The sequence below is a fragment of the Macaca mulatta genome, chromosome 9 (genome assembly GCF_049350105.2).
Source record: "Macaca mulatta isolate MMU2019108-1 chromosome 9, T2T-MMU8v2.0, whole genome shotgun sequence".
Lineage (NCBI taxonomy): Eukaryota > Metazoa > Chordata > Mammalia > Primates > Cercopithecidae > Macaca > Macaca mulatta.
The window spans coordinates 129,596,918-129,624,005 of record NC_133414.1 but is presented as its reverse complement, the minus strand read 5'-3'; the positions used below and the strand labels follow the sequence as shown (position 1 = coordinate 129,624,005).

Sequence of the window (27,088 nt, the reverse complement as noted above, 5' to 3'; positions counted from 1 at the left end):
GGAGCAGCCTCACCACTACTGAGGGCACTGGTCCCACCCTGAAACTCATCAACCCAATTCTGCATATGTGAACTCTTCCCATCCAAGACGCCCAGGGGATGGGGTGATCTGCAGCCTGACAGGAGGCTGCAAATAGCATTTTTAGGGCATTTGTGGGATCCTTTGAGAGAGAGGCTATGCCATGGTCCCGTGGGTTCCTCAATAAGAAGAAGGGACTCTTTGGGGGCACTAAGAGGCTGGGTATCAGGAGACCCAGCGGCTTCTGGTCCTCATGTGCTATTAACCTTAGGCAAGTCACCTCACCTCCCTAGGCAGATTTGTCAGATGTGTGTTGCTTTTTATTATAAAAGTGATATATGATCATAAAAATCTTAAATATGACAGAAGAGGAGAAAGTCCAAATGAAGAGGCTCCCTTCCCACCCCCTCACCATTAGTCCATTCTCATGCTGCTATAAAGAGCTGCCCAAGACTGCATAATTTATAAAGGAAAGAGGTTTAATTGACTCACAGTTCCACATGGTTGGGGAGGCCTCAGGAAACTTACAATCATGACGGAAGGAGAAGCAAACACGTCTTTCTTCACATGGAAGCAGGAGAGAGAAGTGCCGAGCAAAGGGGGAAAAGCCCTTTATAAAACCATCAGATCTCACGAAAACTCACTCACTATCACAAGAACAGCAGCATGGAGGTAACCATCCCCATGATTCAATTACCTCCCACTGGGTACCTCCCATCAGGTCCCTTCTACAACACGTGGGGATTATGGGAACTACAATTCAAGATGAGATTTGGGTGGGGACACACGCAAACCATATCACCCCCTAATCCTACTGCCATTGAACATCTGCTATAAAAATTCTTTTAAATGTACAAATAGCTATGTATGCTTCTTAAGCAGAAGTTGGGATCACAACGCTATATTGTTTTCCTACCAGCTCTCTTCATGTGTTCATACACCTCAGACTTTCCTCCATCAGTGCACGGGTCTGCCTCATTTGTTCAAGCAACTGCATAGGATTCCAGACTTTTGGAACCCTTTTCTGAATCTTTACACAGAGTAAATTCCCTGAGATGAAATTACTGCATCAAAGTATTTCTCTACACCCTTAATATGTTAAATATGATCATTCGCTTTTTAAAACTTTTGACAGTGGTGAGTGAAAATCATATTTTATTGCTCTAATTTTAAATTGTTTGATTATTAGCAAGGTTGAGTATTTTTTGTATATTCATATTTCTTTTTCTATAAAAAGCTTTGCTTCTATTTTCCCAATTTTTCTATTGGAATGATAATCTTTCTCTTATCTGAAAACAGCACTTTATATAGTAAAGCTCTTAATCTATTGTTTGTCATACAAGTTGCATTTTTTTCCTAGTTTGTCCTTTGCTCATAGTATGTTTCTCATACCAAAGATTTAAATATTTATGCAGGCAAAATTGTTGGTCTTATCCTTTATGGAGTCTGAGGCTTATCTCTGTTCAAGAAAGTCTTTCTCATTCTCAAGATTATGGAATTATTGGTTTTAGTCTTTTAAATAACTTTTATAATTTTTTAAAATGTGTACATCTTTAATACATCTGGATTTTTTTTCTGTGAATGTAACATGAAGTGAAGACCCACTTTTTTTTCTCTTAATGGATAACCAATTATTCCAACATCATTTGCAGAACAATATAGCCCTTCTCCATTGACAGGAAATACAACCTTTATCACATACTAGATTCTTATATTTTCTTCTGTTTATTCTATTCTGCATTCTATTTTGTTCATTAATATATTTGATATTCCTAAAAAAATTAGCATACTGCTTAATGACCCTGACTTTGTAGTATCTTTTAAAATCCAATAGGGCCAGGCTGCTCTCATCTTTCTTCATCTAGGAAAACTGTTCTCATGTATCTGTTTTCCTAGATAATATTTAGAATCAACTTCCCAGTTATTTTAATCAGAACTATTATTGGAATTGTACCAAATGTATGAATTAATTTGGGAAAGAGTTGAAATCTTTAAAATATTTAGTCATTCCAGCCAGAAACACAATAATTTATTTAGATTTTCTTTGATGTACTTCATTATTTTCTTCTAAATAGGTCTTGGATGTTTCTTGCATGAATTAGTCATTGCATTTTCAGTCTTGTGGATGATTTATGCTTTGTTTTGTTTTGTTTTGCTATAGTGAATGGAATAATTTCTCATTTTATATTTTAACCTGTTTACTATTACATGAGAAAACTAGTTCATGCCTGGTAATCCTTGTGAATTCTCTTATTTCTGTTAAGTAACCAGTTAAATCTCTTGGATTTTTCCATTTAATAACTGCTTTACTTATTATCAGAGTAAACCATGGTTAGCATAGAAAATGAAAACATATAAAAGGAAAGAAACAAAAACTACCTGGAAGACTTACTTCAGAAACAGTTACTCTTAACATTTTGATAAATGTCCTTCACATATATATGCATATTGTTAAAGACAGTATAAGAATATATACATAACTATACATGTATCTACTGAAGTAGACATATGTAGATATCTAAAAATTAAGGAGACATATGTATAGTTTTCAAATAGCATCGTAATATGCATGTTTTGTAACCCACTTTTCCTATAAAATATTACAAACCTTCTTCCACATAATTCTTATACATTATACATTATCATTTTAACGGCTGTTTTAATTGCATGACTTTATTTAAACAATCCTCTGACTTCAGACATTTAGATTGAGTCTATCGCTTAATATTATAAATAATTCTATAGTAAACATCTTATTAGCTATATCTTTGTAAATATTCATAGTTGTTTTTTAGAAGAAATTTCTAGAAGTGGAATTTTTAGGTCCAAAGGTATGCAACAATCTAAAGCTTTTGTGACAAATTCACAAATTGCATTTCAGAAAACTTGCGCCACTTTATTCTCCCACTTCCATTTATTAAGATATTTGTTTTGTTTAAGACAAGGTCTGGCTTTATCACTCAGCCTGGAGTACAATGGCATGATCATAGCTCACAGAAGCCTTGAACTCACTCCTGGGCTCAAACCATCTTCCTGCCTCAGCCTCTCAAGTAGTTGGCACTACAGGCATGTGCCATGATACCTGCCTAATTTCTTCTTATTATTTTTTTAATGTAGAAAATTACAGGCGTGAGCCACTGTGCCAGGCCTATATATTTTTTTAATCCTACTCTCTTCAGTAAACATTGTACCGCAAGCATTTCCTGAGGTCTTAAACTCAGTGACAATACTGATTGAATGGTAACAGAACCAACCCTCTGTTGGACCCTCAGCTGTCCCTTCCATTGCCTGAGATAAACCTAAGAGCTCCTGACTTCCAAACCAAGAGGCTTCATTTGAGGAACAGGATCAGGGCATTGAACTCCATCTTCTCAAGCAGAACTAAAATGGTTAACTCAGCCCCAATCCTTTGCCGCCTGCACAGAAATGTGGCCGGGAGGCTCCATGAAATGTTAATCATTCTAAGAGATCACTACCTACAAGTAGCAGAAGAGTCATTTGTGCTTTAAATAAAAACGCCTCTTCCCTGTCATTTTTTATCAGAGAAAAGACTCATATTTCTCCCATCAAGTGTTCGCTTGGCAAGAAACTCACCTAATTCAGAAACCCTTCCAGCAAGGGGGATATGTTTTTCTCAGCAGCAAATGACTACAAACACATCTGCATTGACAAGTTACAACTTATATCCTTCTATGGTGTTTTTGCTCTTTTGAAAATGTTAATAAAAACTTAATGTGGAAAAAAACCAACTTTTTCCAAATATGTGTACCAATGGGCCCGAGGCAACTCATACTTTCTTATGAAATAAAGTAGGTCACTCACATCAATCATGTTGTCTTAGGACATTTTTTCCAAATTAGGAATTTTCAACCCATCATACCAACTTATGGCATCTCTTTTCCAAACATTTCCTTTTAATACGCTCTTTAACATGATAAGCAAATCTAATAGAATGCATTAGTGTCACTTTCCAGTGATGGAGTGCTTCCTCCTGTTGCAATCCACGATGAGTTCAGGGAAACATTTTTACTAGCTCCCTCTGTAACAGCGATTGCTTGTCAAAAACATGACAATGGCCCCAAAGCTGTCAAGATCACACTTGGGTGTCAGCCTTAGAAAGATTACCAGGAGTTCCTTCCTTGCCTCTCCATGTGTCATATACATAGAAACTCAAAGGATATGTGTGCACCAAAACAAAATCATAAATCCAGATTGTGTACATGAGGGGAATGTTTAAATGTAGACTGTCAATTCATCAGTACTGCGTATGAATTCATACTATCCTATATAGATCAAAAGCTTGTACTGGGCTTCTTACTATCCTATATAGATCAAAAGCTTGTACTGGGCTTCATTTGAAAAGCACATTGCTCACAGAACACTTCCAAATCTCCTAGATCGTGTAGAAAGGGAGGATCCTTAGGTTAATATGTGTGAGATTCTCCAAAACCGATTGCCATCTTTTGCAAGTGGCTTTGGACCCTGTGTGACTCTCCTTATAACTCATTTGAGATAAATATATTTGCATGTTCATAGATTTGACAACATTTGTCTGGCAGAAACAGGGTATTTGTTTCCCCTTGGACCTCTGGTTCTTGGGCTCATGTGTTCAGTGTTAGCACTTGAGTTTCTTGAAGGAGTTTTTTTGTTTCTTTGTTTGGACAGAGTTTTGGAAGAAAACATTTGGGAAAGTTGGAATGGGAGAGGTTTATAGAGCGCCCAGGAATTCAGCTGTTTCAGGCTTTGGGCCACCCAACAGGGAAACATCTGAATGGAAAAGGGAAGTTCAGTCTGTTTTCTGGATCTCTGGCCCCCTGGGCCTTTCATCTGGACATGTGGGGTCATGCAGACACTGGTTTACATTGCCCACACCATAAACCGCATCACTTCTCCTTCATGCCTTGGGGTGGGGGCAGGTAATGTTATGGACTCTGATTGGCTATAGCTTCCTGACACTGCACCACTATTGTCCGGAGCTAAAGACTTGGGGCTGTGTGTCCTAAAAAGCATCATTAACTCATTATTAACAAAAATGACTGTGCTGGGGCAGTGGAGGACACAAAAATGAGACACAGTTCCTGTCCTTTAGCAGCTTGAAGTCAGGCTTGATGTCAAGTAGAAGGTGATGAGAAAAAGGAAAAAATTGCCCAGAGGTCAGGCACTGTGGCTCAGGCTCATGCCTATAACCCCAGCAATTTAGGAGGCCAAGGTGGGAGGATTGCTTGAGCCCAGAAGTTCGAGACCAGCCTGGGCAACTTAGCGAGACCTATTTCTAAAGAAAATAAAATATTAGCTGGGTATGATGGTGCAAACCATCATGGTCCCAGTTACTTGGGAGGCTAAGGTGGGAGGATCGCTTGAGCCTGGGAGGTGAAGGCTGTAGTGAGCCATGATTGCACCACTGCACTCCACCCTGGGTGACAGAGCAAGATCCTGTCTCAAAAAAGAAAAGAAAAGAAAAAAAATGCCCAGAGACTTCAAAGGAGGGAAAGGCTGCCACTAGGTAGAGGTAGATGAGACAGAAGATGGGGACAGAGACGACCTTTGAACAAGGCCCATGTGATTAGGCTTTGAATATGCACAGATAGGGAAGAGCATTCTTCAGAGCAAGATAAAGGAGCAAGCCTGGGAAAGCATGCAAGGAGTGGGGGCGTGACAGACAACCCAGGACCAACGGAAGGCAGGCTGCAGGGAAAGAGGCAGAAGAAATCAGGAGAGGCAGGTCTCAGCAAGTGTGTGCAAAGTCTCAAACGCCAAGCTAAGGAGAATAGCCTCTAAGGAGTGCTCCCCATCCCATGAGCCCAAAATGATTCTGTTCACATCAACACATTTGTCTGGAAGATTATTAGGGTGACAATGTTTTCCTTGCTGCATTTGAACGCCCCCAGTTTGCTGTTTACATTTCTCCTTCTACACATAGGCAAATGCTATAGCAAATAAGTTTTTCATTGCCATGGTTTGAAGCACAGTCTTGGAAACTCCTGCTAGACTCAAAACCATCACTCACAGGGGTTTAGGATTCTCTCAAGTTATATTGTTTTCCGTGAGTTGATTAAAATTTGTAGACGCGGCCGGGTTTGGTGGCTCACGCCTGTAATCCCAGCACTTTGTGAGGCTGAGGTGGGTGGATCACACGGTCAGGAGATCAAGACCATCCTGGCTAACACGGTGAAACCCCATCTCTACTAAAAATACAAAAAAATTAGCCAGGCTTGGTGGCACACAACTGTAATCCCAGCTATGCAGGAAGCTGAGGCAGGAGAATCACTCAAACTCAGGAGGCAGAGATTGCAGTAAGCCCAGATTATGCCACTGTACTCCAGTCTGGGCGACAGAGTGAGACTCTGTCTCAAAAGAAAAAAAAAATTGTAGACGCTGCTACTTTTCTTCTGGCCTATGGCCCCAGATGGGATTAAGCAATGCAAGACTTCAGGTGCTTTGGTAGCACTTGTTCAACAAATATTTATTGAGCAACTACTATGTACCTAACATTGCTCTAGGTGTTGAAGATGACATATGTTAACGAAACAAACAGGGTCCCTTCCTTCACGGGGTTGACTTACTGGTGGGAAAGACAAAAGGTGAACAAGATAACTTCAGAGAGTTATAAGAGAAATAAAGGAAATAAGCAGAGAGTTGCAACAGAAAGTAACTGGAGGCAAGAGGACAGCCATACAGAGAAGTTGGTCAGAGAAGACCTGAAGGCCAAGGAAGAGAAGGAGCCAGAGAGGTGAAGAGCTGGGAGGACACAGCAAGTGCAAATGAGGTGAGCTAGAAAAAGCCAGTAAGCAAGAGGGAGCAGGAACAGATAGGGCTGGAACCCAGCAGGAGCAGATTTGGGATTTGAGGGACACCAGGAAGCTCCTGCAGCGTTTTAAGCAAGGCAATAACAGAGCTATGAATGTTGGGGTGCCCGCTTAAGAGCCACCACTAGCCACCATCTGCTCTGGCCTTACCATGGCTGATGTCCCCACAAAGACAAAACGAGTGCTCAGAGTGCATTAGCTTTTATTTTTATAACAATCTTTGTACCCAAACCACCGTAGCATTTTTAATAACAAACTGGCAGAGAGTCAGACATCTGTGCTTGAAAAAACTATCCAAGCCAAGTATTTCTAAATGTTTTATATTTACTTGTAACATTAGAATAACCATGAGGTTGCTTTTTGCATAATCGGAACCATTCTCATTAGGGTTCGACAGATCTCATCCTTCATGAACTCGGGTGGTGGTTTTCATTATGGCAGTGACATTGATCTGACGGGAGTGAATCTCTCCTTGAATATTTGTGGGAAAGAGGGGAAGAAGTTGAGAGAAGCCAGGGAAAGCTATAGGAAAATAAGAACTCTGGAAAGATAACCATCAACTTGTCACTGGAAAGAACCCAGGCTTCAAAGTCCAGGAGAGCTGGGCTAGAGAAAAAGTTGGATGACCTTGGGTAAGTCCCCCAAACTCTGTGAGCTTCAGCTCACTCATAGGCAAAATGGGGATGATCACAGAACCCCCTTCCTAGAGTTGTGATGAGGTCTGATATGGTTTGACTGTGTCCCCACCCAAACCTCATCTTGAGTCATAGTTTCCATAATTCCCACGTGTTGTGGGAGGGACCAGGTGGGAGATACTTGAATGATGAGGGTGGGCCTTTCCTGTGCTGTTCTTATGACAGTGCATAAGTCTCATGAGATCTGATGGTCTTATAAAGGAGAAGTTGCCCCCACACATGCTCTCTCTTGCCTGCCACCATGTGAGACGTGACTTTGCTCCTCCTTTGCCTTCCATCATGATTGTGAGGCCTCCCCAGCCACATGAAACTGTGAGTCCGTTAAATCTCTTTTTCTTTATAAATCACCCAGTCTCAGGTATGTCTTTATTAGCAACATGAGAACAGACTAATACAGGTCTAAGTGAAGTCACATACGTAAGGGGGCCTGGTACAAAACTGCTTTCTGTTGCCTTCCTCCAAAATTAGTATTTAACATCCAATTGTGAGACAGCACCTGTATCTATTTATATCTTTTTCTAAAGTCAGGTTGCAAGATGTAACAAATAAACACACAGAACACCCAGCTAAATTTGCATTTCAGATAAATAACGAATAATGATTTAGTGTAAGTGTGTGCCATGCAAAATTCAGGACATATTTAGCGTAAACAAGTATTTGTTGTTCATCTGAAATTTAAACTTGAACATCCTACAGTTTATCTGGAAACCCTGTTATAAAGGTTTACTGGTCCTAAGAACATTAAGAAAGAGTGTTTTTGAGATCCAGTCCAGTCTTTGTAAGTAAACTGGGCATTTGTGTCAGAGGCAGTTTAATGTCCTTGTAAAGACTATGCCTAGAACAGACCTGGCATATAGTAGGTGCTCAATAAAGGTATATTGGCTAAGCAGGTAAAAGATTAGAAGACCTTGTTACAAGTCAATTCAATTTGGTATGTGTACACATTTTAGACATGCCTTCCAGATCAAGTATCTCCTTTATCTGAGGTAGGTAAGAAGACAGATCCCCACCTGCTACCCCAGCCCCCACTTCCCACTGCCAGAATCACCCAGAATCCAAAACAAGGATGGTTTCCAGCTTTTGTCTTCCCTCTCAGCCACCTGTAGCCATTCTGGAGCCAGGTTTGTGTAATTCACATCTCAGTCTCTGCCTTAGCTCCTCCCATGGCTTCTCCCAAAATAACATGGGCTACAGGAATGTTTCCCCCCAATTCATTTCATACCTTATTTTATCTAAAAAGAAGGTAAAACTTCCAAGTGCAGAGTCGACCCTTTTTCTCCCCTTCCTTCTGGCAAATGGGGGCCATGTGGGCTGGGAGGTGGGGACAGGTGGAGTTTCTGGCTGGGAGAGGCTGCTAGGGGATGGTAAAGACAGGTGTGGCCTTTTGAGCCCCCCAGGCCGGCAAATGTCTACATTTCCTGAGAGGTGTGAGCTCGGAGGACTTCCCCAGGAATCTCGGCTGGACTTGTAAAGAAAGGATCCCAACAAAGCCGGCCAGTAAATTCCTAGTGACTCATTTTCTAAGACTTCTGAATGTGTTTTGAATTTTCTCTAAATTAAGATAATCATAAAAGGTTAAGATATTTAAACAGAGCGCCACCTGATCCCAGGGCTTGATTTGTATGCTTAATTAGTTCCCGAACATATGGTTCAGAGCTTCTTATAAAAACAGGGTAATGACTCGAGGTATATTTGGGTATTAGATTGAACGATGTTAAAGGGACATTCAGACCCATCTCAAAGGCCTTAACCTGCCCTTGATCTGTGCTGGAAGCTTTTGCTGACATCTGTTTCAAAGAGATATCAAAAAACTTTCCAGTGGCCTCATGATAAAACAAAAATCCATACGGAGATAGGTATCAGGCATTAAAATACTTAGGATTCAGCACGGCCTGAGGAATGTGTGGCCCTAGAATGTAAGTGGGGTGGGTGGGGAGGGGGAGGGGGAGGTTGAGGAGGGGCTCCCGCAAAGATGCAAAGACACTGAGAACTGCTGAGAGTTCAGTGCCTTGGTGCAATGTGGAGAAGGAGCAGATGGGTCACAAATGTCCCCAGGACCCTTTGTTCTTTTGTGTGTTTCAGTCCCTGATAATAAATCAGGTGCTCCTGAGTGTGGAACATAATTCAGGTCACCAAGAGTCACTTCCTCAGTTCCCACGTAGCCCCAGTCTTCCCCTACCCCAACCTGGGAGAAGGGAGGTATTGCCCTGACTCACCCCAGCTCTCTCTGATCTAAGTTGTGTGATGTACCTCTGACCCCCGCCACATCCACATTGAAGGGGTGTTGCATGTGTGCGTGTGTGTGTGGTTTGATTTGGGGGTTTTTTTGGAGGTTCTCTTTTGTTGTTGTTTGTTTGTTTTGAGACAGGGTCTTGCTCTGTTGCCCAGGCTGAAGTGCAATGGCACAATCACCACTCATGGCAGCCTCAACCTCCAGGGGTCAAGTGATCCTCCCACCTAAGCCTCCCAAGTAGCTGGGACCACAGGCATGTCCCACCACATTAGGCTAATTTTTTTTCTTTTGTATTGACAAGGTTTCTTCACGTTGGCCAGGCTGGTCTCAAACTCCTGGGTTCAAGCAATCCTCCCACTTTGGCTCCCCAGAGTCCTGGGATTACAGGTGTGAGCCACTGCACCCAGCTATATATATAATTTTTTAAAACATATGCTTGGTCTGCATAATACAATGTCCAGACAAGCCCATTCACCAACTTCCAATCAGATTTCTGCCCCTAAATCCTCCTTATAGAGGTGAATGGATCTATCCCATTTGTGAAAATTTGAGCCACATGTGGGAAATGGCTGTCCATTAGGCACAGTCACCAAGGGCCATGAAATAGGTCCCAGGGGGATGGGGCCATCCCTTTGGCTTCAGTGCACCATCACTCTCCCCAAATTCGCTCACTCATCCACACACACTCCCATCCTTTTACGAAGTACTCATCAAGCATCTGTTGTGTGTGGAGTACGAGGTGCAATGGAAAAAGCAGAGCTGATTTCGGTATTGCCCTGCCCTTTAGAAGCTCCCAGTCAAAGGAAGGAGACAGCAGATACAGGAAGACGTGTCTGTGAGAGGTGTGAGGATCAGATATAGGAAACATACACTTTAGGCAGAATAGTCAGGGCGTCTTTACAGACAAGACATGGCGTCTGCCCTGGGCTCTGAACGCTATACCCATTTGGACAATGGTAACTGAAGATGACAAGGAACTCCAGGTGGAGGAATAGTGTGGACAAAGGTCTAAGAGAAAGGAAACCACTGTGTGGCCCCCAAACAGCAAGTTGCTTTCTGGGTTACGAACACCAGACACATCCCCGTTCATCTGATCTTCAAACATCCTTGTGGAGTCCACAAGGAAGGAGTACTGATTTTCATTTCACAAATAAGAAAACCAGGGTGCACAGAGGTTACATGCATTTCCCAAGGTTTCACAGCTCAGATGCAATGGAACCCAGACTCAAATTCAGGCTTGGACTCCCCAGATCCACATGGGGCTGAAAGGTTAAGACAAAGGTCAGATTGCAGAAGATCTTAAATAAAGACTAAGGAGGTGGCTATATTTGCTGTGTAGCCCCCGGGAGCCATAGAGGACTTTGAGCAGGGCTGGAAGATCCATCAGGCAGCTGTGAGCAGAAAGAGGCTGGGGGTCAGCTATGAGGGTCCCTCAAAGGTTATTAGGGCCAAACTGGGCCAGGTGCCAGAGAAGGAGGAAAACACAAACGCAAGACAGGGGAGGAAGGCTCCTGTCACGCAGAAGGCAGCAAAGAGGCTCCAAGCACCATTGCACCTGTGCTTCCACAGGGCTAATTCCTCCCAAATCCATCAGAGATTTCAGCATCAATGACAGTTCCAGTTTAGAGAGAGTACAGTGACTCAGGCACATCCTTATTTAGTCCTCATAACAACCTTGTGAATTACCCATTCTTATTATCGCCATTTTACAGATGGGCAAACTGAGGCACAGAGTAAAGTCAACAAGGCAGATATTGCCAAGGAACTTGACCGTGGCTACTCAGGGAGGAAATGGAAACTCATGATCATTATTTCCAACTGCCCCCATTAGGCCTCACATGCCACTCAGATGGCCAGGGATTGGGGGCTCCCCATCATCCATCAGAGCGCATCTGCCTAGCGACCCCAGGCCTATAAAACCCTCCCCAATCTGGCCCAAAGTTATCTTTTTCCTTCGTTACTTCTCCCTGGGCCCCAGAGTGATCCCGCTGCCACAACCCAGCAAGGAGGAGGCCAGATCTGGGCTGTGATACAGAGAGGGAGAGTCCCTGCGAACTGGAGAGCCATCCTGGGGCGTCATAGCAGGAGACCTCAAAGCTGGGCCAAGCTGAGTGGGATCAACATCAAAGCCAGCGGGGGGTGGCACAGCAACAAGGAACAGAAGTGAGCAGGGGCAGGGCTAGTCCCATAGGAACCCTGGGCAGGGGCCTCTCTGCAGGTCTAAGACACCTCAACCTGGGGCTCAAGGCAGAGACCTCCAGCCGCAGCTGTGCCAAGACCTCCTCCTGTCCCTGGGCCCCCATGCTAGGGGCTGGGGGGACAGTGAAATGCAGGCTGAGAAGTTGTCTGTGAGTAAATGAGAGGTTAAGCTCCCAGCCCAGCTGCCGTGGCCTCTCCTCCCGGGAACCCCTTCAACCCACCGCTTCTTTTAGCAGCACTTTGGGACACTGTCACACCCACACCCTCTGGTATTGCTGCTTTCATCTTCCTATGCCAGTGTAGATCCCTCATAGCTTGGTCCGTCACACTCCTTGTGGCTCCTGGCATAGCACCATGCACATTGTAGGACTTCCAGAAATCCTTGAGACCCGCCTGACACACAGACACATCCTTTGTGTGGCCAGAGGTCCATGAAAGCATTCAGGAAGTCATTTCCTAAGAGGCAGGATGGTACACAGCATGGGAAGAGCACTGCCCAGGGAGCCCAAACCCAGAGCTCTAGCCTGGCTTTGCCACTGACTTCTTGAGCAACCCTAGACAGATCACATCACCTCAGTTTACCTACCTGTGGCCCTAAAGCAAAGCTAGCTCGTTCCTACAAAACTCGGACCTGCCAAGTCTAGGCACAGATTGTGCTTCTCCTTCCTTCACCTTGCCTCTTGAAAGAACTGAGTGTTGGGATTCTCTCACCACCTCCTCTAAGAAGTCTTCCCTGACTACCTGCTAAAGTAGCCCCCTCCCATCTCCCTGGAAGTCTCAACCATGTCACTGATGTTTCCATCTGACCTTTTCCTGTTTGGATTTTTTTTTTTCCCCATTTGCTTCTCAGCTGCCAGCCCTGATAGGATGTAAGTTTCAGGATAGCAAGGAGTCGGCCTGAACTGGCCTCTGCTGCTCCTTGCTCGTCTCCAGAGCCCAGGGTTGTGCCTGCATGGGACAAAAGCCACCTTCTTAAGCACTCAGTACATGATAGTTATTCTAGTTATTCACTGTTTCCAATGAATAACTGTCATGTATTGAGTGCCTAAGAAAGTGGCTTTTGTTTGCCTATTGACTGTCTCCTGTGGTAAGTGCCTCAGCTCCGTGGGAGCAGGGACCTTCTCTGTGTTGTGTCACTGTACCCACTGCCAACCATAGGGTCTGGCATATAGGTTCTATTCAAAGGTATATATTAAATAAACTTAGTCAATATATTAAGTTGAATAAAGGGCTTTCCTCTCCTCAAGAACACTTTCAATTATTTGGCCCATCCCTCTAGTTCTACATTTTGAAAGTTGTTCATCTATCAAGCCAAGGCACTTATAATGTATTAATTGCTTTCCTATTTTAAAAACTTAATTCTAACTTGGCCAGGCATGGTGGCTCATGCCTGTAATCCCAGCACTTTGGGAGTCCAAGGCAAGCAGATCACCTGAGTTCAGGAGTTCGAAACCAGCCTGGCCAATATGGCAAAACACTGTCTCTACTAAAAATACAAACATTAGCCCGGCATGGTAACAGTTGCCTGTAATCCCAACTACTCAGGAGGCTGAGGCAGAAGAATCACTTGAATCCAGGAGGTGGAGTTTGCAGTGAGCCAAGATCGTGCCATTGCACTCCAGCCTGGACAACAAGAATGAAACTCCATCTTAAAAAAAAAAAAGAAAAGAAAAGAAACTTATTTCTAACTGCAGTCCTATCTTTCAGGCAGCTTCTGACCACCACAAGATATTTAGCATCACCGTTTCCAGCTGATGTCATTCCAGATTCCTGCAAAGGAAGGTGACATGTCAGCCCAAGTGATCTTGCTGGGAGTAACTATACAATCTCCATGAGATATTAAGAGATGCAAAAATGCTCAGGGATCCACAGAACAATCTCAGCGAACCCTGGAGCCCCAGGATCCCTGGACTGGCTCATCCCCATTCCCGCCAGCAGTGCTGTACCTCCAGAGCTTGAGACAGTGCCTGTGACAGAGCGGGTACTCAAGTAACACTAATATTTGTTGAATGAATGAACAAATGAACCATGAGCACTTTTCTGTGTCATTAGACATTCTTCTTCAATAACCATGGTTATCCCTCATGCCTGAGGAACTGCCAAGCCTTCAGCCCCATCCTTTCTCACTGCTGCAGAACCCACAGGCGAGGCTCAGCACCAAGTCAAAGTAGGGAAGGAGAATAGGACAGCTTTTGGGTACTGTCCAGTTGGTGTCTGGCCCCCAAAACATGGAGGACCAGAAAGCTGGTGGGGTGTAGAAGCTGCTCTGAGACCGTGTGAAGCAAGTTCGGATGCGTGAGCTACAGCATCACTGATGCCACGAAATTCTGGCCATGCCCTTGGGATGATCACATTGCTGTTCCATGTCTCTCTTCTAGTCATTGGTGCTAGCAGTCTGACTTCCTTGGCTTGCAGCAGCTTCACTTCAATCTCTGCTTCCACTTACACATGGCATTCTCCCCTCTGTGTCACGTCTTCCACATTTCCCTCTTCTTAGCAGAACTCCAATCATTAGATTAAGAGCTACCCTAATCCAGTATGACTTCATCTTAACTTGATTACATCTCCAAAGACCCTATTTCCAAATAAGGTCGCTCTCACAGGATCCAGTAGACATGAATTTAGGGGTGATACTTTTCAATTCAGTGTCTCCAGCCCCAGAGAGAGGATTAACCATGTTGGCACTTCAGCCTAAGGGGGAATCAGAATGGAGGTAGTGGTGAGGCTCTTCTCTACCAAGAGTGCTGTGAGCTTTGGCCTGGAATTCTAGAACTCAAGACCCTTGGAATAGAAAGGACAAGTTCCAGTCTATGGGAGACATCCTTCAGGCAGTCCAATCTGGCTTACCTAGGTGGTGATAAGATTTGGGCCATTATCATGGATTCTGAAGTTTTTTGCTTGAAGGATATTCAGAAGTTGCACCCACCATCTTCTCATCCTATAGTTGAAAACACTGAAGTCCAGGGAAATAACAGTATTTTCCTTAAGTTGCACATTTGGTGAGTGGCTGAGTCAAGAGCCCAGCCTCTTCACTCTGTCCAGTGCCCTTCACATGTGGTCACTTAAATATTAATTCTAACAATAGTAGTGGCACTTATGGAATCAGGCACCTATGGAATCAGGCACCTATGGGATCAGTTTTCAGGGATCAGGGAGACTTAAATTCTTCCAAAATCCTCATGGGCCTCTCATCAAAGACACTTCAACTTTAATAATAATGTTATTATTTGATTACAGGTGTGTTTTCAACCCTATGAAAGTGTGAATAAAGGCATGTTTAGAAAACTTTGCAAATGTCTTTTTCATTGTAACATATGACCTAAGCTAATGCAGTAGGCTTCATTTGCAAATGTAGCTTCAGGACATGACGCCTAGTTACCCACTTCCTTTCCAGCCAGCCTGCCCCCCAAACTCCTCCAGCATGGAATTCTAGAGTCTAAAAGAATAATGGCAATGCCACTGCTACCTCCTGAGTGCCTGGAATATGCCAGGCTCCATGCTAAGTGCTGTAGATGAATTATCTCATTTTTCCTTCCAACAGCCCTTTGAGGGAGGAACTATCTGTCTAGCAGATGGGGAAACTGAGGCTGAGTTTGGCCCACAGGCATGTTTTTCTTTTCTATCTGAATGTCTGTAGGTAGAGCAACCACTCTCTAGTTGTCAAAGGCTCCATCATCCCGTTTTTGTAACCACACTCACCTAAAAGAAAAGTTTTCTTTTAAACAGCTTTATTAAGATATAATTCACATCCCATACAAGTCATTCAAAGTGTATATAATGGAATGGTTTTGAGTATATTCACAGATATGTGCCACCATCACCACAGTCCATTTTTGAACATTTCCGTCATCTCAAAAAGAAATCCCATACCCTTTAGCTGTTACTTCCCCGTCCTCCCATCCCCTACCAGCCCTAAGAAATCATGATTCTGCTTTTTGTCTCTGTAGATTTGCCTATTCTAGATATTTCATATAAATGAAATCATACAATAGATGGCCTTTTGTGTCTGGCTTCTTTCATTCAACATAATGTCTTCCACATTCGTCTACATGGTACTGTGTATCAGCACTTCGTTTATTTTTATGGGTGAATAATATTCCATTGCATCGATAGACCACATTTTCTTTATCCATTCATCAGCCAATGGACATTGGGGAGATAATATTTTCTTGGTACTTTGTGCCAGTCCCTATTCTAAGTGCTTTATCTCATTTAATCCTCACAACAACCTTGTGAGGTAGGTGCTATTGTTACTCCTGTTTTACAGAGAAGGAAATAGGAGATGTTATCTAACTTGTCCAAAGTCACACATCTAGTGAAGATCTGGTTGGCCACTAAGTGAAATTCCCAGAGGCACACAGTCCTCTTTTGAGTTGTGTCTTCAGGGTAATGCATACCCACCTCAGCCTGCTTGTTTATCCATAAGTGGAATCAGAAATGGCACAGGGAGGGACGAGGCATGGTGGCTCCCACCTGTAATCCCAGCACTTTGGGAGGTTGAGGCAGGTGGATGATCCAAGGTCAGGAGTTCGAGACCAGCCTGGCCCACATGGCAAAAACATGTCTCTGCTAAAAATACAAAAAAAAAAAAAAAAAAAAAAAAAGCCAGTTGTGGTGATGAGTGCCTGTAATCCTCAGCTACTCAGGAGGCTGAGGCAGGAGAATCACTTGAACCCGGGAGGCAGAGCTTGCAGTGAGCCGAGATCGCGCCACTGAACTCCAGCCTGGGCGACAGAGTGAGACTACGTCTCAAAAAAAAAAGAAAAGAAAAAGGTACACAGAGGATCTTCTCTTTTCATTACCTGCCCCCCAACTTCGCTCCTTCTCTGAACTGTCACCCAGTCAGGAACATTCTGGAAAACCACTTCTGTAATACAAGCATCTTCTTTCAACAAATGATGTTGGTCAACAAACTCCCTCAAGGGGCGGTATTTGGGCCCGCAAAATCCTCAGTATTTCGGACCTCACTAGTTCAATATTTGTGATCTTTTCAAGAAGTTAGGCTGGGCTAGAGTTTGATTCAGTTAGCAAAATTTTCTTCTTAGATAATGGAAATTCGTAGTATACACAGGATTGTAGAAGGCAGGTTTAAACAAAGTGTTTTCAAGCCTCCTCAAAAATAGCAGAAGTACCAGGATCAACCCAAGAGCTGAGAGGCAAGTTGCACACAATTCTTGTCTATTCTTTAAGCACGTCCCCTAAAGACCCCACAGGCAACTCTGCCAATGGGATAGTGAAAACGCTCTTCATACTGAATGTGCCATGACTGCCTCCCTTCCAAATATGTTGGATTTCAGACTCACCCTCTGATTCTCTGAACCTGAGTCCTGGTACTCAGTCTTATTCTTCTATGGAAAAGCTTGTCTCCACCAATCAGATATTCAACAGAACTAGGTAGTGAGCCACAAAATCCCCCTTGAGCCATGTCGGGCTGAGAAACATTGAAGATTAGGTCCTAGCAAGGGAGCAGCAGGAAAGAGCTCTGGAGGGAACTTCTGAACTTGAAGCCTGCTTCTTCCTTTCACAAAATCCTGTTATTCTTTCCACAGAGAAATTCCGCCCAGCTGAAAAGTCTGAGGGCCGGGGTGACAGCCCCGCAGCCGAGACAAGCCCTCAATACCTTAAACCTATTGAGTCCTGGTTGCCTTTGATCTAGGCATTTCCTGTGGTCCAGCCAGTGAGAGAATGAGGAGCGTCTACTGATGCCAGTATTTCCAAAATGAAAACTTCTACTTCTTTCTAGAATCTTAGACCCTGGATTGTAACAGATCATGGGCTCAGGCTGCCCCACTCCATCCTGGTTTGGGGTTAATTATTTTAAAGTCACAAAGATTTCAATCTTCTGCAGCCTTCAAAAGGATGCCTTTTATCCTGTCTGCAGAGCAGCTTCAGTGACGTTCTATTGCAGGGAGGGGGTGACAGCAGCGACCCAGCAAAATACAGAGGCTTCTGACCCACTGCACCCTGGCTTGGACCGGCCCCACTGGTGTGGATGCTGAAAATACCGGGCAGAGAAAGTCAGAGATCTGAGGCTGAGAACTGACCTTCTCTGACTGTTTTTGTAGCTGACTTCTTTCTGGGCCCCTGTTTCTCCCTCCACAAAATGAAACATTCAACTGAAAGGGACTGCAAACAGCTTTCAACTATTTTTGCTAATTCTGATCTATTGGTAGAGGCTGACTGGAGTTCTATATTGAGGATTTTGAGGCTTAGTAGAAGACAGAGCTGGGATCAATTAGCAATGTCTGCTGTGAGCAAGGGAAAGAGAGCAGTGACACATTTACTTACCATATATTTGCCACTCCTGACATTGACATCCAAAATCTTCTTTGGGTCAGATCTTGTGTGCTTTTATGATTCCTTTCACCTGTACTATTTTCTTTGCCCTTTGCAAGGACCTCTCTAAGGGGCTGTTACCACCTCCCCCAACCAGGAATTGACAGTGGTCTAGAGATGATTGCTTATAGGGTTGAGTCACGTAAGTTAGAGGCAACAAAGGCCAGAGGAGGCCAGAGCTCTCCTTGAGACTAGAGATAAGCCTAAAGGAGAGTGTTTCTCTAATCAACACTGAACTGAAACCTATAGGGATAAAGCACAGCCAATGCGGATAACCCCTTCCAAGATTACCCACCACTAGATAAATGTAAGGCGTGGCCTCCATCTGTCTGCTGTAGGCACGGAGGACTGAGAAAGCAAAATTCCACTGGAAAAAGTGAAAAGAATTTTGAGCTGAGGCCTGCCGGGAATGGGGCCATCTCCCAGTCTATAAAGTGGTGATGGCGACAGTACCTCCTGCAAGGGTCATTGTGATGATGTAATGAGATAATGCATTCAAAATGCTCAACACAGTGCCTGGCACCCAGTAATCAATGCCTAAGCAAAGCGATCCAGTAGTTCACGGTATTATCCTCTGGGCTCACTCTTTGATGGCATTGGGCCTGAGGATATTAAATCTCTTCTGTAATTGGCCCTCCCATTGGCAGGGCGGGAGCTTGCTATCTCACCACTGAGGCCCTGCGTTCGCCAGTTCCAATAACACGATTAGTCATTTTTCATTCCTGAGATGTCTACCCATGGGTGGGTGCATGTGTGCATGTGTGAGTGTATATGTGCCTTTCAGAGAAGGGGAAAATCCATATTCTCTCTCTTCTGACCGAATTAATCAAATAAATCTTCTATAAGGAGCTGCTAAATGAATCACAGATGGCTCTGCCCTTTTACAGGTTGCAGAAAGCACCCGTTACAGTTCTTTTAATTTATCAGAGGGAAAAAGATGCCCTCGTGTGCCCCTTCCCTCTTGCAATAATAATCAGAACCAGTCTATTTTCCAAGGGTCCGAGACTCATTTTCAAAAAATGTGTATCAATAGATGTAACAGCGGGAAGATTATTTTGCCAAGTTCCAGCCTCCAGCATGGGGAAGGTGCCCTGGCTGGGGAGAGCGTTTATAAAACCACATTTAATAAAAGAGAGTGTTATATTAAGTATGTTTGCTAGTGTATTTAAGCATATGGTTTCCATATCAGGCATAAAGATGCCAAACACATGCTTTACCTTCTTCCTAACCTTTCCTAGAGACGTCCTTTCTAGGGGGTGGTGGGATGGGAGGAATTTTTGTGGATGCGAGTGTGTTGTTTTGTTTTGTTTTTTTACAATTCTGGCTCACATGGAAAAGCACTGAGGAATGTTCAGAAAACATGTGAAGACTCTGCCTTTTCTACTTATGTAATTAGCCCAAGAAACTCGCCTTGCTGACTTTATTTAAGTGTCCCAACATCCTCCTTGAGCTCCCTTGCCAAGGCGCTAGGGTCTGGCTGATTTTAAAGTGTGAATCAATTTCAGCTGTAAAGAACTTGAGCTCCTGGATTTTAGACGTGAACCCTTTGGTAAAAACAAGAGCTCCAAGAATGGCTGCCCAGCTTTGTGTCCGCATGAGTCCCGGCTTGCAGCAACCCATCCAATGATTTTCTGCCCACAGATCCCCTTTTTGTACCTGGGCTGAGCATTAGAGATTTTATCCTGTTTCCTGTAGGTCAGAGGCAACCGTCTATGGCCCTGGAGTCATGGGGTCCCTGGAAAGGCAGCTTGAATGGGTCTCCATGGCCCCCCACCATAAAACAATCCCCAAATTCTGAGATCATCCCGGAAGCCAAAATGCCAAACTAGGAAGGGGGTTGAGGAGGGGCCTCTGCAGGGAAGCCGCCCAGCCCACCCCCCACACCAGCAAGCAGATTTGCCTAGGCGAGTTATAAATCTACTGGTACCATTTCTTTTTCGTCACTTGCCTAATCCTGTGCCCTTCGTTTCATGTGCTGTAATTATTAACATCTGCTTTCTGAGCCTGGACCGCATGGAGTTTGCAAAGGCAGTTTTCAGTCCAGAACAATGGTGACAGCTGTTTCATTTAGCCTCAGGCCAGCACTTCCTGTTCAGTCTACATCTGCCCTCCTGTGTCCAATTTCTGTTTCAGGGTTTTGTGTTTTGTTTTCTATTTTTTTCCCCTTCATCTGACCTTGCTATATGTTTAAGAAGAATTTCTAACTTAGCACTGCAGCTAGGATTTCTAGCACATATGCTTATTACATTGGCGACAGCCAGAGAGACACAGGAGAAAGCCCAGATTGTCTCCAGCAACCAACACTGTGGAGGGCAGGGACAGAAGGGAGGGCTGGCTGGGGACCCGGGAACCAGGCTTGAAGGAAATTCTTGGGGCTTGGAGGTGGGGACTTGTGTGACCTCTCTAGAACTTAGACACAGGAAAGACGGGCCCAGCTCATCTGTGCCCAGGCCCGGGGGGCTTATTTGGCAAGGGGTCACCCAGACATCCCACGGAGGAAGCCCGTGTGTGTGGGTGGCCACCAACATGCAAGGGCCCCGCTTCTTTGGAAGTCAAGCAAGTTGCAGAGACCCAGATTCACTTTATCCCATGGAGTCACCAGCGTGCCATCAAAATCCTTTTTAATTTGCACAGGGAGATGCACAGAACGGGAAAAGGAAATGCTGTGGGTAGGAAAATAAAGGACTTCAGCTTTAAATAATCTGCCCAGACCCCTTCCGCATACCTGGCTGTGTGTGACCAAAGAGAAAGGAGACTGCAGCCCACTCCTGCGCCCCCATCCACCCCACCCATCCTAACTCCATCTGATCCAGGCTCGGGCTCCCCAGCTCGGCTGGCATACAGATGTCCAGTTATTAGCCGAGACCCCACCACAAGCGCCAGGTTAGAGACCTCAAAATTTGTGAAAGCTGCCTTCAGGCATTGCTGGATATTTCTTGCCGAATAGGGCAAAAACCAATCTCTGCACGGAAAACAACTTTCAGGAAGGTGTAAGTGTCCCGCGAATGTGCCGAGCAGAGCTTGGGAATCAGGGAGGGAGCCGTGAGTACTCAAATCAGGACATGCGGAGTCTGCATCTGTGCCTTCTGCTGGATCTGGGGGTGTCAGGATTGGCAGAGGCTCTGGAGATCCACTGCCCCACTTCTTTCGTTTTCTTAACAGGTGACGAAACTGAGCCTCAGCGAGAGGAAGTGACTATTCGTCAACTGTGACTGGGTCTAGCTTGATTTTATCCAGAGAGAAACACAGAAAGGTCAATCTGTGTCAGTTCTAGGATCGTGAGGTGTTTTTAGCATCTCAATATGAAGTGTCTCCTTCAGTCCTAGGCCCTGTCCACCCTTCTAAGTGACTCACATTAAAATAACTCAAGACCTCACTCCCAGATGGAAAGAGTGAGGCAAGTCGGGGGGACCTCGGCGGCAGCCATCAGTGCTGAGGCCCACGCCAAACCCATGGCTCCCGGCCGCTGGAAGACTGCTGGACCCCCCAGCTCCCCGTGGCTCCCGGCCGCCGGAGGACTGCTGGACCCCCCAGCTCCCAAGAGCAGAGTCAGTGCTGACCAGACACCACCCGAGGTTCTGGGTGGACAGAGGAGGGCCCATGTCCTCCAGAGGGTAGGCAGACAGAAAGGAGAGAGGCCGCTGCCAGGGATTGGGGTGCAGAGCCGGGAAAGCCAAAACCCGAGGGCACTCACCATTCCTGCACCTTGATTTGAGCCTGAAGTGGCCACGAGGCCTGACCCAGGCTGGCAGGGGCATCACAGGGCTGTTCCCTAAACTCCAGAAGCACAGCCGGGGCCTGCGCCCCTCCACCTGCTGGGAGCCTGCTCCAGCCCCTGGGCTCCTCCCAGCCTGATCATCCAGGCCCCTGGGCCTGCCCCCACCCCCTACCCCTGGCCGCCCCCTCCACTCTTCCTTCCTTTTCTCACTCACTCTTTTTCTTCTTAAAGTTAATTGCAACTTTTTTCTCAGGGCCTTGATCTGGATAAGCCACATCTCATTAGAAAAAGATTTAGCTGGAGCCAAAGCAGGCTAGAGAAGGAATCCCTAATCAACAGAGAAAAGATTTGGGTGTAATTGCTCTCTCCCGCCATTCTCGCCCCCTCCCTCCTCCAATCTTTTTCTGCTCATTAATCTGAAAAGAAAGTCGCAGTCTAATGTCTTGGTGTTCAAGTATCTACCTCTGCATCAAACCAATTGAAGCACTTTGGGCTTTTGAAGGGGGATCTGTATGGAGAGCATTGGCTGTTGGGGTGCATGGGGGTAAAATATTTTGGTTGTTGGGGACTGTGTATGATGCACGTTGGTTGAAGGAGTAAAGCTGTTTGGGTGTTCATGTGGGTGTGTGTGTGAAGTGCTTTAGGCGTTGGGGCATGTGAGTGTGTGTGTGGACCCTTTGGTTGGGGTGCATATGTGTGTAAAGCTCTGTGCGTGTGTATATTAAGTGCTTTGCTTATTGGGCAGATGCGTGAAGCGCTTCTGATCTCTGGGTTGCATGTGTGAAGTACTTTGGTCGTTGGGTGCATGTGTGTAAAGGCTGTTGTGGTGTGTGGAGTGCTTGGTTGTCGGGGTGGGCGTTGTGTGTCTGTGGGTGTAAAGAGCTTTTGGGGTTGGATGCGGATAGGTGAAGTGGCTCATTTGTTAGTATGTGGGTATGAAGTGGTTTGGTTGGTGAGGGGTTCATGTGTAGTCCTTAGGTTGTGTAAGTGTGTGTGTGCATGCGTGCGTGCGTGTGTGAGAGGGAAGCGCTATGTTTGCTGGGTGCATACGTGTTACATGCGTGAGTAGCTGCTTTCCTCTTACCCCAGTTAAACCCCGACAGATGCTTAAATGCTGATACATAGAAAATGAATTTCGGAGCAAACCATCTTCCCAGGCAGGGACCCTGGATCCTCTAACACCCAGCAATGAAATGGTACAGCATTTTCAGGCTCTCTCTTCAGAACTGGGAAATTTTTTACAATGATAATTTATCATTGGTGGGGGTGGGAGGGATATTTGAATTAGTTTTTTTTTTAATTGAAAAAATTAATTCATGTTCACAACGAAAAAAAAAAGCAGGAATACATACTCCTGGTAAAATGGGAATATTACAAGGGGCTAGAGAATGAAAAGTCAAGCTATCTCGCACTGCTGTCTCCGGCTCCCCTCCCCAGTCACTCATTACCAGTAACTTTTGTGCCATCCCAAACACAGGCCACGTGTCTGTGTTCCATGTTGGCCTATATTATACACTTTGCTTTTTTCACTTCAGAGTACATCTCAGAGATTGTTCTCTGTCAGCATAGATTTTATTAATATTGTATTTTTTAACTATAAAATTAATTGATTGGGGAAAATAAGATGCCTCTATTCTGGACAAGCCAAAGTACTAGGAACCATGTCTCTCCCTGTAAAATATAATCATGGTACACTGGTCTGATGCTGAGTCTCCTGTTTATTGCCTCATTTATTCCTCAGAAAACCCCAAGAAGGAGTTACCACCCCACTCATAGAGGAAGACACCAGTGCAGAGAGAGGTTGGATCACTCACCAAAGCCACACAGGACGTGGCAGAGCTGGAATGTGAACCCAGGTAGGCTGAATGCAGAGCTCTGGCCCTCAACCTCTGCCTTCCAGAAAAAATAAAAAGGAAGGAACTGTCTGGGAGCTGGAGTGAGGGGAGAGTTAGAGGGGTCTCTACCACCCCTAGACCCGCTGGAGAGCCTAGAGCCCTGTGTCTGAGCTACCCCACCTGCATTTGTCACTCTCCACGAGCCACAGTGACCATTGCTGTCAGGAGAACCCAAGCAGACGCTGGCTCCCATCTCCCAGTCCAGGCCCCTGAGGGTGAAGCGTGGCTTGAGCCTTTTCATGTTTCTCTGAGCACGGCCCATGTACAATTGCACCCCTTCTACCTGCTTATTATCAAATATAAGTCGCGGTCACAGAGGTGGGGCACTCCTGTAATGAGGGTGTTTCCGTTGAAGCCACAGAGTTGAGCTGGGCGCGGCGAGGTGGGGCGCTAAGCTGGCAAGCAAAGACAACATTCCACAGACCAGATCCCTGAGCCCCAGGGTGCCACAATACCAAGCCCATCCCGAGGGAGGATGTGATCTCTCCACCTCCCGCATCACCCCACCATCCTCTGCATTCCTCTCTCTTACTGTATCTTAGTCTACTGTGCAGTTTTTAAGAACACTTCCACCACATCAAGGACAAAATGGACATGAACATTTGCAGAGAATGGGAAAGACCTGTTTGTGGTGTTGGAGGAAACCTATCTCGGAAGGGAAGGTTTTCAAAGACAGCCCAGAGGCCTGCTGACGACAGGGGAGTACTGGGGACTTGTTAGGCCAGGAAGAAGGCCATCTCTGTTCTGTTAGGGTCCCAAATGATGACCATCTACAGACAAGGTGTAGATACAAAGATCCTCCTAAAGCGCAGAGCCACGTGCTCAAAATGCTATGGAGGGGGAAAACAGTCCTGTCCCACACAGCAGCCCCTTGCCACGTGACCAGTCCAAGTTGAGATGTGCTGTAAGTGCAAAACACACACCCCATCTTGAAGACTTCATGTGAAAATGAAACGAAGTATCGCATTAACAATTGGATATTGACTAGACGTTGAAATGATGGTATTTGGAAGCTACTGCATTCAATGAAACAATTTATGAACATTAATCATGGTGTGTGCTTTGGTTCCCCCTTTACTTTTTTTTTTTTTTTTTTTTGATGTGGCTATTAGAAAATTTAAAATTACATATGTCGCTATCATTACATTTGTACGGGACAGCACTAGCTTAGAATCTAGCCTTTCATGAATATATATTGCTACCCCCATTTTACCAATGAACAAACCAGCTCAGAGTTGAGTGGCTTGACCAAAGTCACCAGCTAATAGCCACAGAAGCCAGAATTCACATTATGAGAGGCCAGTGATTCCAGCTGGACAGTCTACTAGTTGATAAAACTCCTAAAATAAGAGAGGTGGTGTTATTTTCACAAGCTCTTATGCAAAAGTGTTCAGTGCCAGCAAGGACTGAAGCAAATGTGGAATCTGAGGAAAGCAAACTAAAAGCTTGCGATTGGCCGGGCACGGTGACTCACACCTGTAATCCCAGCACTTTGGGAGGTCGAGGTGAGAAGATCACTTGAGCTCAGGAGTTCGAGGTCAGCCTGGGCAACATAGCAATACAACATGATGACGCATGTGCCGGTAGTTCCAGCTACTGGGGATGGGGAGTGCTGAGGAGGGAGGATTGCTTGAGTCCAAGAGTTCGAGGCTGCAGTGAACTATGGTCGCATCACTGCACTCCAGCCTGGGCAACAGGGCAAGACCCTGTCTCTAAATAAACAAGCAAACAAATAAATAATAAAGGCCTGTGCTTGACCTCCTGACATTGGTTGGGAATGTTAAAGGCACTGGGTTGCTCTTCCTGCACAGGGACTGGGCAGGCTTCTGTGTAAACTTAGCCAGTCCCTTCCCCTCTTTGGGCCTCAGCTTACCCATCTGTCAACACTGAGTGGTGGACTAGATGTTCTCTGAGGTCTATCAGGACACCTTGGTACATCTCAGCGGATTCCTCCCCTGCAGGGGTGAGGGTGAAATCCGAAGCACCGAACTGGGTCCGTGGGCTAGTGACAACCTCTCTCGTGTCATCTGTGAGTTGGGGATGAGAAGAGGGTGAACTTCAGAGGTTGGCACTGACAATGAATAAGATAGTGCAGGTAAACATCTCCAGCACATGCCTGGTACACAGGCAGCGCTCAGTGGATGCTAGCTCTTGTAGTCACTGTGATAGTTACTAGGTTGATCAGCTGACATGGATTTTTTCTGGGCTTGTAGACTCAGATTATCATGCAGTTTCTGCCTGGGAGCCTCCCACTAAACGGATACACTCAAATGCTGAATTTGCTGGAAGGCAGGTTCACCTTGCACTTGGCTTTCAAAGGGTTCCTTACTACTGCAACTCAATTCCATGACTGGATGGATAACAGAAGCACCTGGGAGGAGGGCAGCTTGGCAGAGGCCCACAGGGAGATTCAAGGTTTCATAACAAAGCATCTTCTGGTGTGTTAACAGTAAGATTAGGCCAGGTGTGGTGGCTCACGCCTGTAATCCCAGCACTTTGGGAGGCCAAGGCGGGTGGATCACCTGAGGTCAGGAGTTTGAGACCAGCCTGGCCAACCTGGTGAAACCCCCTCTCTACTAAAAATACAAAAAAATTAGCTGGGCATGGTGGCGGGCGCCTATAATTCCAACTACTCAGGAGGCAGTCAGGAGAATCCCTTGAACCCGGGAGGCAGAGGTTGCATGAGCCGAGATCACACCACTGCACTCCAGCCTGGGCAACAGGAGCAAAACTCCGTCTCAAAAAATAATAATAATAATAAGACTAGAAATGTCCACGGCACTGGCGGTGTGTTAGGGGCTCACCTTTTTCCCTGAGTAGTTGTCCAATGTCACTTTTCCATCTACAGGAGTGATGCCAATCCGTGGCCACAGGCTTTCTTCTGCCCCTTTTCCCCACCGTGGGAGGACTCTGACTTTCTTTCATCTCAACAGCTGTTTACATTTTTTTACCCCTGAATTGTGGGTAAACAGCCTCCTGTATTAGATAAAGGCTTTATCAACTCACTGGCTCATCCCCTCCACACAACCTCCAGTGCAAGTCTGCGTCGGGAGTAAGCCAAACTTGATGACTCTCCTGGCTCCTTATTTTGCACTTAATTGGAAGAACCTTGAGTTCAAAGTGTGGGCGCCCAGCCGTCTCTGGCGTGAGTCGGCTGCCACCTGCTGGGAAATCCTGGTATGGCGTGG

General features: G+C 45.4%; 1 long non-coding RNA gene across 1 annotated transcript in view; it reads left to right on the top strand.

The window, feature by feature from the left end:
- LOC107000288 (uncharacterized) overlaps nt 1-27,088 on the top strand; it is a 56,871-nt gene that overhangs the window by 17,921 nt on the left and 11,862 nt on the right. The window contains exon 2 of the long non-coding RNA XR_013398425.1: nt 23,747-23,861. This is a non-coding gene — a long non-coding RNA (uncharacterized LOC107000288). The remainder of the gene's footprint in view (nt 1-23,746; nt 23,862-27,088) is intronic.